Consider the following 16,265-nt stretch of genomic DNA (forward strand, 5'->3'; position numbering starts at 1 on the left):
TCTTTTCCAGCAACTTAGACACAGTTGCTTCTTTGCGCTTAAAAAAGATCAAAGAAAATAGTCCAACGCTGTGGTAAAAACAAGCACACTCCGGCCCTTATGAGAGCAGCCAGAAAATTGGAGCGCAACTGGAAGAAAACAAAACTAGAGTTTTTGGTAGCGCTTTAGATTACAGCTCGGGAAGTACTGCGTAATTAAGATGAATTTACAGCGTAACTTTTATGAAGTACTTGCATGTAAGTATAAGGGAACAATATGCAAAGTTTGAGGAATAAAGGGGTAACAAAACATTTAAAAAAAATAATTATATTGTAAGTATTATAGAACTAAGGGGTACTTTTTCTACTATTATGATCCAACAATCTTACATTTGGGAGCAATTTAGCAAGAGCATACACTGTGTACCTTTTTGTAAAATTGTGCATCAATACAAACTGTATAGGCCTTTTAAAAATTACAGGGTACATATCTATGTATTTATACAGTTTTTTTTTTTTTTTTTATATATATAGCAAAAGTGCAGATGTTTAAGTTTGGGCTTACATGTTTCAAGGCAAGTAAAGCTAAAACTATTGCAATTTTTTTTTAATACTGGGGAATATACTCTTGTTCCATGTACTTACAGGGTAAGTACAATAAAATACATACACAATCTAATATCACTGACTCGGAAACCTTTATTTAAAAAAACAACTTATTACAGTTGGTCTGAAGCGATAGTCTACAGGTCTGAAGCGATAGTCTACAGTTTAAAAAGTTTAAAATATTGTAATTTTTCTTACAAACACCTGTCGTTTCACTTCAGACGACATTGATCCATCCATTGGGGTCATATAGATTACTACAGTTATTGCAGTATGAGCTGTTTGATGCTCCAACTTTTAGGAACAGATGAGCTTGCATTATATGTATTCCCAGAGATATATATTTTTATTTTTCTAAAAACCTTCATTTGTGTTAATCTGAAGAAGGAAAGTCGTATACTGTACATCTTAGAGGGTAAAAGATGAGTAAATCGTGAGGACGTATATCTGGGTGTACTGCATTTTCATTTAATACAGAATAGCAAGAGACATGATTTCTTCAGATTCATTAGTGGAAAGAAAGAAAAAGAAGAGGTACAAAAGGAAGAAGCCAAGCAAGAGAAAAAAGGGGGACAAAACATGCTACTTTCTTTCAAGACTGTTAAGACAAAAAAAAAAAAAAAACAGTTTTAAACGAAAAATAAGTGTTGTAAATCTGTTTTGAATTAAGTTGTTTTTCAAATAAAGGTTTCAGAGTGAGTGATATAAGATTGTGTGTATGTATTTTTATTGTATTTACCCTGTAACTACATGGAACAAGAGGGTAACAAGCATCACTACATGAAACATGTACATGTACCTTTCCCCAATATTTAAGCAAAAGTTGCAATTGTATTCGTTTTCAGTGCACTTTTGTTAAAAAGATTACGGTATAAATGCATAGATATGTACCCTGTAATTTAAAAAAAGCCTATACAGTTTGTATTGGTACACCATTATTACAAAAAGGTACACAGTGTGTGTTCTTGCTAAATTGGTCCCAGATGTGATTGTTGTATCATAATAGTAGAATAAGTACCCCTTAGTACCCCTATACCTCTATAATACTTACACAGTATTTATATATATATATATTTTTTTTATTCTCCTTTATTCCCCAAACTTTACATGTTGTTCCCTTATACTTACATGTAAGTACTTTATAGGTACACTATAATTACAGGAAGTTACACTGTAAAATCGCTTTAATTGCACAGTCCTTTCCGGGCTGTAATCTAAAGCGTTTACCGAGTTTTTTCGCATTTCATGGAAAGAGAGCACGATTGCGTACAGAGAGGCCTTAAAAGCTGCTAGATCTGCTTATTTTTCAACCCTATTAGAAGAAAATAAACAAAACCATAGGTATTTATTTGAAACAGTGTCTAAATTAACGAAAAATAAATCTTCAACCCCAGACGGTTCCAAGCAGCACAGCAGTAATGACAGAGAGAGTAGAGGGTCCTTTCAATCAAACTTTTGACAGGTTTATTGCTTTATGACCCTCCAAGCCCCGCCCCCTTTGACCGTGGGAATTTCCCACGCTAGCTCCTCCCACTTATGGGCTGTACGTACACACCGTGGGAAAATCGGACTTACGCCACACCTCCTTATGGGTTGAACATCTGAAGCGTGAGAAATTTCCCACGCTCAGTAGTTCTAAACAGTGTATATTTAAAACTTTTTTTAAGAAATAAAAACATAGTCAGAGTGTGAGATCAGTGTTTTTTTATTAAAGAAGACAGATGTACATTCATCACTTTAAACGTTAAACTTTTAAGGTTAAAAAACATTAAAACATTAATGAAATGAGTTGAAATTGCATTTTTTTCTCTAAAATAGTTATTAAAAAATGAGATGTTAAAACATTAAAACAACATTGACAAAAAGATAATTTTTAAAATGTTGACTTGTAAGCATTTAACTTTCACACAGTATTTTGTAAAACTTTTTACATAAAACACAAACACTGTTAAAAAGTGTTACGTTTTTACATACCAATTGTTAAAGGAGTCAGAGTTTAAAAGATACAAAAGTGTTTTGTTGTAGTGGAGCAGAGTGGACAGCGTCCTCTCACTCCGGAGCCCAGTCAGAAATGAAGCTCTTTGACCCTTCCAGAGAGACAGACCCAAACTCCGCCCCTATCCCACCCACAACAGATGTCATCGTGGGAATCTCCCACACTCCCTTCAAGCTCCCAAATTGAAAACACATCCGGTCATCTTGGTGGCCGAACTTAAATGACCAAAGAAAACCGATGCAACGGCTCGAAGAGACCACACCCCCTAACACACCCCTCTCAAAGCTGAGAGGTCAATTTTGATTTAAGGGTGTGTGTAAAAAATGACGTCACGTGGGAATCCCTCCCTCCCTCCCTCCCCACAACGTCACAGTCACATGAGATGTTTAAAAAGGAGCGCAAACTTACAGTGAAATACTACCTGTGATCTTACAAGATAATCTACAATGGCAATGGCTGCCCCTCCGAAAACTCCAGAGAGAAACATTGCTGAAGCTATGGAAGATTTGACTTTAGCTCCACGAAAAAAACGAGGAACGCACGGGCCATGCTTAACACAATTTCTTCACGAGCCGGAAGATTCTGTGATATATAGTTTTCACTTGTCTGTTAAAACGTTAAAAACAACGTGCTTTAAACTTTTTAAAAAGTGAAGCAATGTAGGCCTATTGGGTAACAGATCAGCGAGTTGTTTTTAATTAAACAAAAGTTTTGTTTTCCATATATATTTAAAACTTTTTAAAAACACTGTATAAAGTTAAAATGCAATGGTTTAGTATTCGTACATTTTACAACGTTATCTGAAAAAAGTTAGAATGTGGTCCTTCACATACAGATTTAAAAAAGTGTTCAAAACAACATCAACTAAAATACAATATGCTACTAACGTTTAGTTTTAAGTTCCGTATTATACATCACTCATCGACGCTAGAAACATGAATGAGTATCATGTGTGAAGCCGAGCCTTACACTAGATTTGTTTATAATTACACTAAATAACATTTATAAAAAAATAAAAACTCATGTTTTAGTTCATTTTGGACTTTTAGTGAAGTTAACAAATATTCACTAACTTACTGATTTATTCTCTCTTCGATAGGATAATCCACATCTCCCAATGGAGAAATCTGATCATTGTTTAAGAATGCGTTTTGGAGTAAAAAATAATGAATCTGTTCAAAACTGTGCTTTAAACTTTAAAACCGTGAAACGTAAGCGATAGGCAAACAGTTTTTTTCACAGACATGTAACACTTTCACATACAACTTTTTAAAATGGTACAAACCGTTAAAATACAAAGGTGTGGTATTTAAAACGTAGCCTATCAGAAAAATGTAAAACAAGTTAGAATGTTTTCCTTCACATACAGATTTTAAAACCTGTTAAAAACTAAAAAGTCAACGTTAAATCATTTAAAACAAGTTATAGAATGTCTTTCACGAACGACTTTTAAATACCAGAAAAATTTAAAATTATGTTTTTTAAGCAATGTTTCAAACGTGAGCATTTAATATATATCAAACAACGTTTTTAAGTAAAACTTTTTAACAATACGATTTGCTGCTAAGTTTTGTTTAGTTTTTAGCTAAAATATCTCTTTGCGCTCCGAAAGCACAACACGAATGAGAAATAGACTGGCCTGTGAAGCGAGTCTCCGCCCACCTAACACTCTCCCCAACGCGAGCGCATCAGAATTCACGTGTGCAGAGGTAGCTACAGATTTAAATGTTGGTAAATGATTAAACATAATAACTCTAGGTGCACGAGCCGTCTGTCGTCAACATGCGTGGGGTTTTATTCGTATACAAGTACACAAATAAACATCCAACTCTGTTCACAAAGTGAAAGAGGCGAATAATAGGAAGAGACCAAAAGTCGGTATAGCGTTATATCTCTTCTGCACAGCTCACGCATCTCATACGGACATACCCTCTACGTACATGAGCAGTTGTCATTCTACCTCAAATTGCCGTAAATCCTCCAAGTGACCGCTACAATGTGTATGCATTAACATATCATGCAACAGTAGTTAAAATGTCTCAAACTATTTTTAAAAACATTAATACAACTCTTGCTTTACAAAAACTGGTATTAAAACAGGGTAAACTAAATCTACAATTTTGTGTCCTTAGTTTTTTCAGTTAGTCATATAGTTATTTCTTTTTTATTCTCTATTTTTACAGACCTAAAATCAAGATGCTTCAAAGTAGGCTATGGATTGGAAGTAAATTACCAAAGACACAAACGACTTTGAACATTTATACATCAGTGTGTTGCTAATCAGAATTCTATATTCTTTAAATAAAGATTCATCTTTATTCATGCTTTAATTTCTTTAAAACAGTCTGATGACATGCAATATTTCTGTGGTTAATTGATTAGTAATGTTGCGAGAGGTTTCCTCATACGAGTAAAAAATGCTTTAGATGTGTTTGTGACAAAACATTGTATTCACTTAGACTTTTTGAATGTATTACTGATCCTTTTTTCTTCTGACCAACTTACATTTCATATTACCTGAGGCGTATCTGTTTCCTACAGTTAGCTGTAGGCCTAATGTTAGTGAACTCTAGGTCTTCTCTTTGTTCATATACGACAGTATTCACATGAATTGACTTGATTTGATAAAATTATGGTTTAAACCATCATCTTGACGTGAGACATTTACATTATATTATTATAGGCTACCGTCCTAGTTTTTAAATAGCGCTAAAATGTATATTTTACATTTGAACCCTTTATGCGGATATAGAATGCCGCACACGGTTCTCTGACATATCTTATCGTGTAAAACATCTATGTAGATCTAGCTAGGCTATGTTTTTAAAAATACCGCGAAACAAACACAAGGGCACATCTTTCTATAAGCGACCCTCAAAATCTGTGCATACAACAAAACACATGTATGTGTACAATGATTTATCAGGAAATTACTTTTATTTGAAGAAAAAAATTAAAATCAGCAGGTGGTTGATAACTATTGAAGCTAAACACCCCTGAATTCGGTAATGCTATACTGATATCACGTTTTAATTTTAACTCAATTCATTTGAATGCGCTAAAGGTCTATAAACTTTAACATCTTAATAGTTGGTAAAATGAACTTAAAGCCTAGGCAAAATGAAATACATCCTAACTAGTTTCTACATGCTTGTTACAGAACTTATGGCGTACAATTCACCCATGCATATGTTTAAAAATATATGTATATTTATATATGTAAATTTTTGGTGTAATTATAGACATCTCTCGGTGGCATATGCATAACTTCTCCATGACGCTACTTCTGATTCAATGTGGCATTATATGTAATCCTATACAGCTGTTTATGGCGTCATGATGACAACCCCTCCAGCGGGGCGGGATGAGCTGTTGTCCTGATAAATATTTCAGGACTTCGCACACAACCCCGGTTTGCCGGTCTATCATTTTCTTCACTACTTCAATGTATACTCGAAAGTATAATGTTGAAATAAAAATAAATAAATAAATAAAAAATGACAAACTTTTCTGTTGTGTCTGAGCTCATAAAAATATTATTATAATAGTATACATAATAATAATATTTAGAATAATTAAAAATATTTATAAAATATTTCAGAGATCCTTGTAAAGAGTTGCGGAATGTTTTCTGCATTTTAATTACTGTATTCCTGAGGTGGCAACCATTTCCATACCACGCCTGGATGCGCTGTGTCACGGACCACCAAGGCACATTGCGTCTCTGAAAAATGTGTGGTGATTTTTCAAATGATACAACTAATTTGCCCTCTGTGTACAGAACAGAACAGAAGAAAGGACATTTTGTAGTGTTCAACAAAATTCGTTTTTGTTCTTATAGCATCGGTTCCTGCTTCATAGGGGGAGGAACCACATACCCCCTACGTCGACCTTCTATCTGTTCAGGAGTTCATTACATTTTTTTAATAAGATTATGTGTTCTGTCATGGATGACTACTAGTCATGGGATGTCCCGCAGAGAGAAGGGCTTGAGTGGACACGCCCTGTGGTCACATTTTTATGTCTTCATCCAGAGTTTACCCCACCCACCGCCAACCTCCTGTCGTCCTCTCACTCTGCCTTTTCCCCGCTTCGCAACGTAGCCATCCTACAGCCCCTGCGACACCCGTAACATCGACCACCACGCCATCCGTTTCAGGCCAAACGGAGGAGCAGGGGTGGGTATACTTTAACCTGGATATGTCTCACCAGGATATGTCTCACCAGCAACCTCCGGCTTGTCACAGTCCTGACATGCGTTGGGAACAGGAACTCCTTGACACCTTTCAGAATTGGACTCTTGCTACAGTAACTCCATCCGAACTTTCCAATGTATCTAACGCGGCAATGCAACAGTGTGAAGAAAGGTTGCACACATTTGTCTACTGGCCCTCAAGAATAACTGTTCGACCAGACCAATTGGCTAAGGCTGGTTTTTACTATGTTGGTCGTCGTGATGACGTGAAGTGCTTTTGTTGTGGTGGTGGACTCAGATGTTGGGAGCCTGGTGATGATCCATGGGTAGAACATGCCAAGTGGTTTCCAAGATGTGAATACCTGTTGGAAGAAAAGGGCCAAGAGTTTGTTCATCAGATTCAAGCAAGATTTCCAAGACTATTTGAACAGCTATTGACTAATGGAGACAGCAACTCAAGAGAATTTGTTGATCCACCTGTTGTACACCTGGGTCCTGGAGAAGACCGTTCAGAGGATGCAGTGATGATGAACAATCCTGTGGTGAAGTCTGGTTTAGAGATGGGATTTGAGTGCGGCCTGGTGAAGCAAACCGTTCAAAGCAAAATTCTCGCAAGTGGAGAAAATTACAAAACCGCTCAAGAGTTGATGTCTGATTTACTAAGTGCTGAAGATGAGAAGAGAGAGGAGGAGCGAGAAAGTGAGTTTCTTACTTTTCTTAAGAAACATCATCTTGCCATGTCACAGCAGCTAAAAAGCGTGCAGAGCTTAATGGACCATCTTCTAGAGGAGAACATCATCTCACAGAAAGAGTATGACATTATTCGTAACTGCACTACAGTCAAGCAGCAGACAGGGCAGCTCATTGAGTTAGTCCTGTCGAAAGGAAATACAGCAGCAGAGGTCTTCCGCAACTGGATCAAGAAGAATGATGTCTGCCTGCTGAGAGAACTGATGGCCCAGACAAGTGAAGCTGCATCCCCGAGTCAAGATCTTTCAGACTTGCCTATGGAGGAACAGTTAAGAAGACTTCAAGAGGAGCGCACATGCAAAGTTTGCACGGATAAGGAAGTGAACATTGTCTTCATCCCCTGTGGTCACCTAGTTGTGTGCAAAGAATGTGCACCTTCTCTGTGCAAGTGCCCCATATGTAGAGGATTGGTCAAAGGCGCTGTCCGTACTTTCCTATCATAAAGTGAAGATATTTATCATCCAAGTAACAACAGTTTTTGGATGTTCAAATTTACACCAACTCTAATTGTTTCACATATAACTGTTGATTGTTAGATGATTTATCTAACAATTGAAATTGACGATAGGTTAAAATATTTTTATATGTTAAATATTCCTTTCCCTCCTTTCACGTAAAAATACCACGTATCATCTGTAATTCATTAGCTTAACCATATTGTTTAGTGACACACACAAAATAACTGTGTAATAATAACAAAATAAGTGTAATTAGACAAGTTTAAAGTGTAATACTCAACTTTCACGTCAATGTTTTGTATATAGCAGAAAGATGTTCTAAAATAAATATGATTTGTTTAGTCTTAAACACTCTCATACTAGAAGGACCGTCATTTAATTCTCTTTATGCAATATTTGTTCATGTTTTTCATACATTCCTATATGAACATGTTTGACCACGCTCTGTGACTATACACTTTTTGCAAAAACAGTACAAAAACAAGATGTAAACAGTGTAATGTGTAAAATGTCAATTCAAACGCTAAAACTGATCACTATAGTGGCTTTTCTGTATTTGTTTTAAATGACTCATGATGCATTTACTTTTAACCCAGTTGACCTCTAGAATTTAGGTTTTACCAAAGTGTGGAACTTTGTTTAACAGCCTCGAGCTTGGATGAATATGCCTCTCTCAGTGCAATAGTCAGATGTGATTCTGTTGTAATAGTTTAAGTGTAAAACAGCATGCACTTTGTGTAATTCATAGAGGGAAAAGTTGCACTAAATGAAGTATCAATTTAGTCAAACAGAAAGACTATCACTTAAATTCTTAATTGTCATTTATTTCTATAGACAGCTCTCAATGAAAAGTCTTCACCTAAAACATACGGTCCAACATACAAAATGTAAAACAGGGTCATCATTTGCATGCTTTTGTGAATTTATAATAAACTATGTTTTTGAAGCCTCTTTTCTTAGAGGTTTGGGTCTTTTGAATCTTACATGGATGTTTTGGACACGTGTGACTCTGTATAAAGATTATGTTTTAAAGTTAGTCCATAAGCACAACTATTTACACACATACGAAGTAGGAGAATATCTAACTGTATATTGTAGATTGTGAACACTCTATTACCCGTTTATTTGGGGTCAGAGAACATCCTTAGCTCATACGTTTCTTTAATTTGTGCAGGATGTTGAAGTGTTAGTTAAAAAAGGTATTAGTTAATAACAAACAAACAAACATTAAAACAACATGGAACCATGATATTAATATATAAAATATGGTATAATTACATGTTGAAGCATAGCCCACTCACAGTTTGAAAATGACTTCCATAATATTTTCTTTTAGTAAAGCTATGTGTGGATCACCCGACACAAAGTTTTGCGTTTGTGAGTGAGATCTCACAAAGATTACACCAATATTAGCTTTCTCGAACATTGGATGTTTGCATTGTGTCTGAAACTTAGAAATCAACATGCATTTCCTGTGGTTGTTAAATGGCTCAGGTAATTCATATGAAATGTAAGTTGTTCAGAAGAAAAATGGGTTCAGTCATACATTTAAAAAAAAAGTCTTCTAAGTGAAGATGACGTGTTTGTCACAAACACATCTGAGTTTTTATACGTGTTAGGAAACCTCTCGCAATATTACTAATCAAGTAATCACAGAAATAATGCAGGTCACCAGATTGTTTTAAGAAATTAAAGTATAAATAAAGGTGAATCTTTATTTAAAGAAGATAGGCTTCTGCTTTTGCAACACACAAATGTTTAAGTCGTTTGTGTCTTTGGTAATTTACTTCCAATCCATACTTTGAAGCATCATGATTTTAGGTCTGTAAAAATAAATAAATAACTATGCCCACTTTAGGGGTAAATGAAATATTACATTTTGTGCCTTGTTTTAGTGTAATACCAGTTTTTGTAAAGCAAGAGTTGTATTAATGTTTTTAAAAATAGTTTGAGACATATTTTAACTACTTTTGCATGTTTAATGCCAAAAGTTTAGTGTGATTTGTAATGTTAAAAGGTTTTGCTTAAAAACTATTCGTTTTACGTATTTTTTAACTGTTGTTGTCTGATATGTTAAATGCTCACATTTGAAACATTGCTTAAAAACATAATTTTCCATTTTTTCTGGTAGGCTATCTTTAAAAGTCATTCGTGAAAGACATTCTATAACTTGTTTTAAATGATTTAACGTTGACTTTTTTAGTTTTTAACAGGTTTTAAATCTGTATGTGAAGGACCACATTGTAACTTTTTTCAGATAACGCTGTAAAATGTACAAATACTAAACAATTGCATTTTAACTTTAAACAGTGTTTTTAAAAAAGTTTTACATATATATGGAAAACAAAACTTTTCTTTAATTAAAAACAAGTCGCTGATCTGTTACCCAATACATTGCTTTTTTTTTTTTTAAAGTTTAAAGCACATAGTTTTTAACGTTTTAACATTTTACAAATGTATTTTCAACTTATACAACGTTTTAATGACTTTAAACACTATGTAATTGTGAAAGTACAACTTTTCTTCAAATGTATGTTAGAAAATAGAACTATTTGCTTGATATAATTTTAATACATGTTGTTTTAGATGTTTTAATTCTAGAACATGTTTGCAATTCAAAATTTTTTAACATTTTACAAATGTGTGTTTACCACCCTTTGTATTTTAGTGATAAACATTGTTTTAATGTCTTTTTTGTATGTGATTGTGAAAAGTACAACTTTAAATGTGGACCATGGGAATTTTCCCACGTTGGAGGGCTCAGTCCAAAAGTGAGGTGGGGTGGGGTGGGGTGAGGTGAGGTGAGGTGGGTGTTTGAGTGTACAGAGTTGTAAATTAAATATAATTTCTCCTGTGACATAGACGAAGCAAAGCATAGCAAATTTATTTATATAACACAATTTATACACTGGCAATTCAAAGTAGAAAGGATTAAATAATCACAAAAATGTATTCAGCCAATCGATGCTTTTCTTTGGGTATCCATTCGCTGCAGCCGTTAATCCTATTGGTGCGTATATCCATCAACAGATCCAAATGCGTCGCTCCATTTAAAAAAGCTACGTGATTTTAGAAAAAATCTGTTCCAAAACCTTCCATTAATTGAAACATGAATTTTAAATCGTAGTGGGCTATTTTAAATGCTCATCCTCAGAAATAGGTCACGAACATTCGGGTACATCCATTCCAAAATCACTGCAAAGTATGTAAACGTAATCCTCTGGGTGTTTTTTTTTTATATATAATCCGCAAGAAGTCGGTAGGCTATCTTGTACCCGTGGTTAATCCAGCCCACTCTGCTATGAAAACCGGTTCACTTCCATCATCTTTTAAATCTCTCCATACTCTGTATACAATAAAATCCAATCAGGGTCCTCCGTTGAATTTATGGTGTAGCCTATCGTTCGTCGTTATCCACGTTAACTAGTCTGACTTCTCTGTTGATTTTGTCATAAACATATGTATACGCGCGTCCTTCAGACAAGTGAAACGTATATTCCACACGATCCGCCGGCTCGTGAAGAAATCGCGTTAAACAGGTCCTGGTAACTATGTTTTTTTTCGCGGCGCTAAGATCGAATCCTCCATAGCTTCATCAGTGTTTCAGGAGTTTTAGTGTTCCATAGTGTTCTACTTGAATAATACCACAAGTATCTCGTGTCCTGTTTGCGCTCCTTTTTAAACAGCTCATGTGACTGTGACGTTGTGGGAAGGGAGGGAGGGAGGGATTCCCACGTGATGTCATTTTTTACACACACCCTTAAATCAAAATTGACCTCTCAGCTTTGAGAGGGGTGTGTTAGGGGGTGTGGTCTCTTCGAGCCGTTGTATCGGTTTTCTTTGGTCATTTAAGTTCGGCCACCGAGATGATAGGATGTGTTTTCTATTTGGGAGCTCGAAGGGGTGGGGGTATTTTCCCATGGTGACATCTGTTGTGGGTGGGATAGGGGCGGAGTTTGGGTCTGTCTCTCTGGAAGGGTCACAGAGCTTCATTTCTGATTGGGCTCCGGAGTGAGAGGACGCTGTCCACTCTGCTCCACTACAACGAAACACTTATATATCTTTTAAGCTCTGAGTCCTTTAATGAATGGTATGTAAAAACGTAACACTTTTTAAATTAGTTTGTGTTTCATGTAAAAGTTTTACAAAATACTATGTGAAAGTTAAATGCTTACAAGTCAACATTTTAAGAATTATCTTTTTGTAAATTAAAACGTGATATCAGTATAGCATTACCGAATTCAGGGGTGTTTAGCTTCAATAGTTATCAACCACCTGCTGATTTTAATTTTTTTCTTCAAATAAAAGTAATTTCCTGATAAATCATTGTACACATACATGTGTTTTGTTGTATGCACAGATTTTGAGGGTCGCTTATAGAAAGATGTGCCCTTGTGTTTGTTTCGCGGTATTTTTAAAAACATAGCCTAGCTAGATCTACATAGATGTTTTACACGATAAGATATGTCAGAGAACCGTGTGCGGCATTCTATATCCGCATAAAGGGTTCAAATGTAAAATATACATTTTAGCGCTATTTAAAAACTAGGACGGTAGCCTATAATAATATAATGTAAATGTCTCACGTCAAGATGATGGTTTAAACCATAATTTTATCAAATCAAGTCAATTCATGTGAATACTGTCGTATATGAACAAAGAGAAGACCTAGAGTTCACTAACATTAGGCCTACAGCTAACTGTAGGAAACAGATACGCCTCAGGTAATATGAAATGTAAGTTGGTCAGAAGAAAAAAGGATCAGTAATACATTCAAAAAGTCTAAGTGAATACAATGTTTTGTCACAAACACATCTAAAGCATTTTTTACTCGTATGAGGAAACCTCTCGCAACATTACTAATCAATTAACCACAGAAATATTGCATGTCATCAGACTGTTTTAAAGAAATTAAAGCATGAATAAAGATGAATCTTTATTTAAAGAATATAGAATTCTGATTAGCAACACACTGATGTATAAATGTTCAAAGTCGTTTGTGTCTTTGGTAATTTACTTCCAATCCATAGCCTACTTTGAAGCATCTTGATTTTAGGTCTGTAAAAATAGAGAATAAAAAAGAAATAACTATGACTAACTGAAAAAACTAAGGACACAAAATTGTAGATTTAGTTTACCCTGTTTTAATACCAGTTTTTGTAAAGCAAGAGTTGTATTAATGTTTTTAAAAATAGTTTGAGACATTTTAACTACTGTTGCATGATATGTTAATGCATACACATTGTAGCGGTCACTTGGAGGATTTACGGCAATTTGAGGTAGAATGACAACTGCTCATGTACGTAGAGGGTATGTCCGTATGAGATGCGTGAGCTGTGCAGAAGAGATATAACGCTATACCGCCTTTTGGTCTCTTCCTATTATTCGCCTCTTTCACTTTGTGAACAGAGTTGGATGTTTATTTGTGTACTTGTATACGAATAAAACCCCACGCATGTTGACGACAGACGGCTCGTGCACCTAGAGTTATTATGTTTAATCATTTACCAACATTTAAATCTGTAGCTACCTCTGCACACGTGAATTCTGATGCGCTCGCGTTGGGGAGAGTGTTAGGTGGGCGGAGACTCGCTTCACAGGCCAGTCTATTTCTCATTCTTGTTGTGCTTTCGGAGCGCAAAGAGATATTTTAGCTAAAAACTAAACAAAACTTTGCAGCAAATCGTATTGTTAAAAAGTTTTACTTAAAAACGTTGTTTGATATATATTAAATGCTCACGTTTGAAACATTGCTTAAAAAACATAATTTTAAATTTTTCTGGTATTTAAAAGTCGTTCGTGAAAGACATTCTATAACTTGTTTTAAATGATTTAACGTTGACTTTTTAGTTTTTAACAGGTTTTAAAATCTGTATGTGAAGGAAAACATTCTAACTTGTTTTACATTTTTCTGATAGGCTACGTTTTAAATACCACACCTTTGTATTTTAACGGTTTGTACCATTTTAAAAAGTTGTATGTGAAAGTGTTACATGTCTGTGAAAAAAACTGTTTGCCTATCGCTTACGTTTCACGGTTTTAAAGTTTAAAGCACAGTTTTGAACAGATTCATTATTTTTTACTCCAAAACGCATTCTTAAACAATGATCAGATTTCTCCATTGGGAGATGTGGATTATCCTATCGAAGAGAGAATAAATCAGTAAGTTAGTGAATATTTGTTAACTTCACTAAAAGTCCAAAATGAACTAAAACATGAGTTTTTATTTTTTTATAAATGTTATTTAGTGTAATTATAAACAAATCTAGTGTAAGGCTCGGCTTCACACATGATCTATACTCATTCATGTTTCTAGCGTCGATGAGTGATGTATAATACGGAACTTAAAACTAAACGTTAGTAGCATATTGTATTTTAGTTGATGTTGTTTTGAACACTTTTTTAAATCTGTATGTGAAGGACCACATTCTAACTTTTTTCAGATAACGTTGTAAAATGTACGAATACTAAACCATTGCATTTTAACTTTATACAGTGTTTTTAAAAAGTTTTAAATATATATGGAAAACAAAACTTTTGTTTAATTAAAAACAACTCGCTGATCTGTTACCCAATAGGCCTACATTGCTTCACTTTTTAAAAAGTTTAAAGCACGTTGTTTTTAACGTTTTAACAGACAAGTGAAAACGTTTCGGTTACTCACGTAACCTCTGTTCTCTCTAGAAGAGGGAACGAGTATTGCGTAGTTGCTTACGCTACGGGAAAGCCTTTCTTTCTCGAGATACTGAAGCCAAAAATTATCCTTAATTTTTATAATCTTGTCAACGCAGTGCGGCAGCCTGCAGACCAAGGGCAAGCTTACTAGCGTGCCCATTGGCTGCCCTGCGGCAACTGCAGCAGCCTACCGCTGAGCCCTTGGCGTGACGTCACGACCAATGAGCGCGCTTGGCGCGCTTAATGCGTCACAGCCCGCGAAAAGGGGTGTGGCTTAGCGTATATAAACAGGGCTCGGAGGCTGCTTCTCTGGTTTCTGTCGCATGAAGCGAAATGAGCTCGTGGTGCGAGCACGGCGGGCTACGCAATACTCGTTCCCTCTTCTAGAGAGAACAGAGGTTACGTGAGTAACCGAAACGTTCTCTTACGAGAGGTTCTCTCGTATTGCGTAGTTGCTTACGCTACGGGAACGCCCTTGTCAACGCCGTGCGCGCCCAGCATCCACTGAATGAGTCCCAGGGAGAGCCCGGGGAACGTGATAGCAGAGAGCCGGGCGGCCCGAAGAGGGCTAGCGCCGTACATAAGCACACACTAGGGGGTTAGGAGCGGCACGGCCGGTCCGAACTGACAATTCCCTGCATAGTGCAGCTCAACCAGTAGAGCTAAATCACACAACGTAGCCCGCGCACAGATAGTGGGCTGGCATACGCGAGACTTAGACTGATAACACTTTCGCCTGCAAGGCGGGAACATCCAGGTTGTAAAACCTAACAAATGTGGAGGGGGAGGCCCAGCCTGCCGCTGCACAAATGTCATGAATGGGAATCCCGCTGGACCACGCCCACGACGAGGCCATGCCTCTGGTGGAGTGAGCTTGAATGCCCAATGGGCACTGCAGGTCTTTAGACGCATAAGCAGCAGCAATAGCGTCCACTATCCATCTGGACAGGCTGTGTTTCGAGGCGGCGAGACCCTTGGTGCGCCCGCCAAACGAAACAAAGAGCTGTTCCACCACTCGTTTGACTGAAGACAGTGCTATCAGAAAAACGGTTTTGAGCGTGAGGTATTTCATATCCACAGTTTCCAAGGGTTCGAAGGGATGCGCTTTCAGGGCCTCCAAGACCAGTGAAAGATCCCACATAGGAACCGAGGGGGGTCGCGGGGGGTTCATCCTCCTGGCTCCTCTAAGGAAGCGGATGACGAACTCGTTCCTTCCTAATGCGCGGCCCAGCTCTGAACAGAGAGCGCTGAAATGGCCGTGACATAGACTTTGAGCGTGGAGGGGGACCTGCCCGCGTCCAGTAACTCTTGGAGGAAACACAGTACTCGCGATACCCCACATGTCTGTGGATCGAGCCCCTTAGCAGTGCACCATCTGTTAAACACTGACCATTTCGACATGTAGAGCCGCCTCGTAGAGGGGGCTCTAGATTGTATGATCGTGTTCATGACCCCGTCTGGCAGATCAGCGTGTAATCGTTGATGCTCCACGCATGCAGAGACAGCGCTCTGGATGGGGATGCCATATCGAGCCGCGGGCTTGAGAGAAAAGGTCTCTCTTCACCGGTATCGGCCAGGGGGCTGAGTCTGCCAGCTGTATTAGATCC

At 36.9% G+C, this 16,265-nt stretch overlaps 1 protein-coding gene and 1 pseudogene across 3 annotated transcripts in view; one reads left to right on the forward strand and one right to left on the reverse strand.

Annotated features, from left to right (window-relative positions):
* The window catches only part of LOC308688249 (MSL complex subunit 3-like), a 386,649-nt gene that overhangs the window by 17,650 nt on the left and 352,734 nt on the right, over positions 1–16,265 (reverse strand). The gene's annotated exons all lie outside the window — the stretch shown is intronic.
* On the forward strand, positions 1,335–8,100 carry LOC308688868 (baculoviral IAP repeat-containing protein 2-like; annotated as a pseudogene). Its single transcript has 2 exons — positions 1,335–1,347; positions 6,615–8,100. The product of its transcript is annotated as a baculoviral IAP repeat-containing protein 2-like (transcript).

The sequence above is a fragment of the Scardinius erythrophthalmus genome (genome assembly GCF_964197995.2).
Source record: "Scardinius erythrophthalmus genome assembly, chromosome: 3".
NCBI lineage: Eukaryota > Metazoa > Chordata > Actinopteri > Cypriniformes > Leuciscidae > Scardinius > Scardinius erythrophthalmus.